This window comes from Epinephelus lanceolatus, chromosome 3, assembly GCF_041903045.1.
Source record: "Epinephelus lanceolatus isolate andai-2023 chromosome 3, ASM4190304v1, whole genome shotgun sequence".
NCBI lineage: Eukaryota > Metazoa > Chordata > Actinopteri > Perciformes > Serranidae > Epinephelus > Epinephelus lanceolatus.
The window spans coordinates 25,850,982-25,854,585 of record NC_135736.1 but is presented as its reverse complement, the minus strand read 5'-3'; positions in this window follow the sequence as shown (position 1 = coordinate 25,854,585).

The window sequence follows — 3,604 nt, the reverse complement described above, 5'->3', positions numbered from 1 at the left end:
CTCTGCCTCACTCCCTGCCACTGTAGGATGCTTCCCTGGGAGGACAGCAGGCAGCAGCTCAGGAAACTTTCGGTTGGCGGCTGTAGCAGCTTGATTTAGCCAGCGCTAACCCTCCAGTCATGGACTTTCCACGTCCACATACGACATGCAAGGTACCCTGGGTGCATTGGTTGTTGATGTTCTGGGACACCATGTCAAGTTCTGCCTGTTACATGCATCGTCTTCTTTCAAAATACACTTCTGTTTTTACAGGAAATTTAACTTTTACATGCAGTCTCTTTCAACGCACTACGTCGGTACAATCCAACTACAATTACTCCAGCAACTAACGCATGTGGTTGGGTTTTGGAAAAAAGAACAAGTTTTGGCTCTAGAATCTTACAGGACGCCAACACCGCTTTCTTGGGTGAAAGTCCAAGAAAGACCCATCCACCACCCTTCCCGCCAGTCCCAGCTGGACTTTTACTGCCTTAACATTCGCCCTTGTCCCACCGTGTTCCCCTGATGTCGCCAGGCGCTGTTAAACTATAACGACAACCAGCTGCGTATCATGCTGACATAAATGGATGCCTTTTTTCATTGGTTTCTGATGCAGCAAGTCACTGCCTAAGTGCCGGTTTTCGACGACTTTGGAGTGAGACCGGGCTCAACTGTGAGTCCGTCTCCAGAGCTGCTGATGCTTTCCTCCTGGTGAGGTGGTCTGTAGCGGCGTGGAGTGAAGCGGAGGACACATCATCATCATCATTTGAGGCTCAAACTAACATTAGCAACATGAAGGTGAACTTGAAGCTGCAGCCGTGAGCCTTTGGCTCCAGTTATCAGAAGGCTGAACTATCACCAACATTTTCTCTCCATCTCTGAAAGATTTTGCAGATACTGACACATTTTTTATTTAGTTTATTTTCAGACTCATATTTTGACTCTTTTAAAACAGTCTGTCTTTCTGTTTGGGGTCTCTTTTCAGTGTAGGCAATTGTTTCTGATGCTGGAAGAGCAACTTTCTCAGCAAGACTCTCCACCATTGAATCAGGCTGTCACCAAAGGGACGTGCACTTGCATCTGCATTTGTAGAACAGTCAGTAGGAACACCCTCTCTCAGGAATGACCTGTGATTGGCCAAAGTCTCCCGTCAAAGCCAGGAAACAGAACCAAGAGGAGGTGCAGAGGTCTAGTGTTCTCTTAGTCCACTTGAAAAACTTCATGCTTAAAGGTTATCAAACTGCCTACCTTAGCTTTAAGTAGCTACATTTTGCTGATAAAACGTCTGTACTTTTGTGCTGGTAAGGATTTTGAATGCAGAGCTTAAACTTATAATGGTGTATTTTTACATACTAGTACTTTTAGTTATGTAAAGGTTCTGAGCATGTCTTCCACCAATGCAAATCATTTCCAAAGAAGGTGCGAGGGGTTTTCGGGCAAACCGTGAAAATATCAGGTGTCTTCTTCCTTGGAAGTCTTTTTTTGTTCTTTGCATGTTGGCATCATTTTCTTAAGAAAATCTGAGATCACGCAGACACACATGAAATTTCCTGTTGCACAAAAGCAAGGTGAACACACTCATAAACATGTTATTGTGAAAAGTATGTTGACACCGATATGCTGTTGCGGAACATCCAGTCCTACCACAAGCTCCCATGATAATCTCCTCTCTTCTGGGAATGCTTTCCGCAAAATTCAGACAGCCACAAAGAGCCTTAGTGAGGTCAGGTCATGATTTTGGGTGATAATCTTTCAATTCATCCCAAAGGAGTTTGATGTGGTTGAGGTCAGAGTTCTCTTCCACATCAAATTGGGAAATTTATTTATGGGCTTTGCTTTCTGCTCAGAGGTTTGGTCAAACTGTTGCTGCAAAGTTGAAAGCACTCTGTTTGTTAATTGGAACTAAGAGGAAGAAAAAGCCGCAGAAATGTACACAACAGTATGTTGATGGTATGATTGTCCACAGAAGATGACAGTGTGTCTCATCCCAGGTAACACCACTGACAAATACATTCAACTAGCTTTTAAAGTGTTTATCTGCGCCTGATTTAAAATGTCACTTTAAAACAAACCAGGACTTGCTCCCCTGCCTCATATCTGATCTTTTAAACATATGAACCAAGCAGAGCCTGAGGTGCTGGAGGAGCCTGACTGGTTTCAACTGGTCCCACTGAAGCAGCTTTAACTGGACTGATCAGTATCATTGTCTCAGTATGTGTACAGATAATAATTACCAGCACCAGCAGCAGCAGCAGCAGCAGCAGCAGCAGGACTGATAATATTTTCACCCCTTGAGTCTGGAGTCACCTATTGTAGCAGAAAGTACCACAGAGGCTGTTTTGAGTTCTTTGCCAGGTTTAATATGTCTGTGGACAGATTCTGTCATCGCTACAGTGTCACAATGGTGCAGTGATGAAACTTTACAGGTGTGTAGTCAAGTTCAAGTGAAGGCCAAGTTTGAAGATGGGTGTGGTCCAAACAAGGGTGCCAAAAGTAGAGGGGTAGCAAGTAGGGAGGGTGTCATTGGCCTCCACACTTTAAGCCCCTGGCCACATTTATTTTAAGTCGCAGACCAGCGTCATGGCTGTGATCCTATTATGGTCTCTAGTTTAAGTGCTGTTTTTTTTTTTATTGTCTAATTATGTCTGTATGATTCCTATTAGTCTATATTACCTTTTACTCATTAAACATTTATTCCTGAATCATATCTAGTTTTTTACGAAGGCCTTTTAGTGAATAACCGTTGGCTCCTTTTATTTTTAATTAACTTTTGAGTGTCTTGCTTGTCATTAAATGTCAAATCAGGTTTTCTCTTGTCTGTTTTTCCCCATCCACCAAAATGTGATTTTAGTATCTTGTCAACATTAACGACAGCAGAACGTGCCTTACTGCCATTATATTCAAAGTGCCTTTATGTGTTATGTTCTGGTGTGCTTTTTTGTGCAGTGTGAAGTCCATGTTTTTATATGTTATGTTATGTTATGTAGAAAATTCGATTAACATATTTGTCAAAAAAATTCAAATGTCAAATTTGTGTATTTGTTTATGCAATGAGCAAGCTGGCAAGAAATATTCCACAAATTGCAGGAAATTAGTAAAAGGTGACCTAAAAATTAGCTTAAAAATGGAAAGGAAAATAATGAGAAATTTTTCAAAAAGCAGTGACAAATGTCAAAATGTGCAGAAAAACTATATTTATAATTGTTATAATTATATCTTCAAAATTATGTTACAGAAAAAATTGCAAACATACAGTACATATATATATATATATATATATATATATATATATATATATATATATAAATGCAATATATATAATAATTTTCTTGTAACTTTTTTTTTTCCCCTAATTTCTGCCAAAGTTGCTCATCGCCTTCTCCCCATGTTTTTGAAAGAAATCAAACCATTTTGCTCAGGTTTCAAAGGGTTAATTACGCATATCCAGCAGAAGTTTAATAATGGATTTCATTGTTTAAACATAACATAATCATTTATCCATCCAAATAAACATAATGTGAGGTTAAATATACAGCGTAACAGGAAATGTTGTAAAATCCCTCGGATGCAGAATTCTTAATTACGCCATCGTCATACTAACAGGATTTTTTGACTTCATGACTTT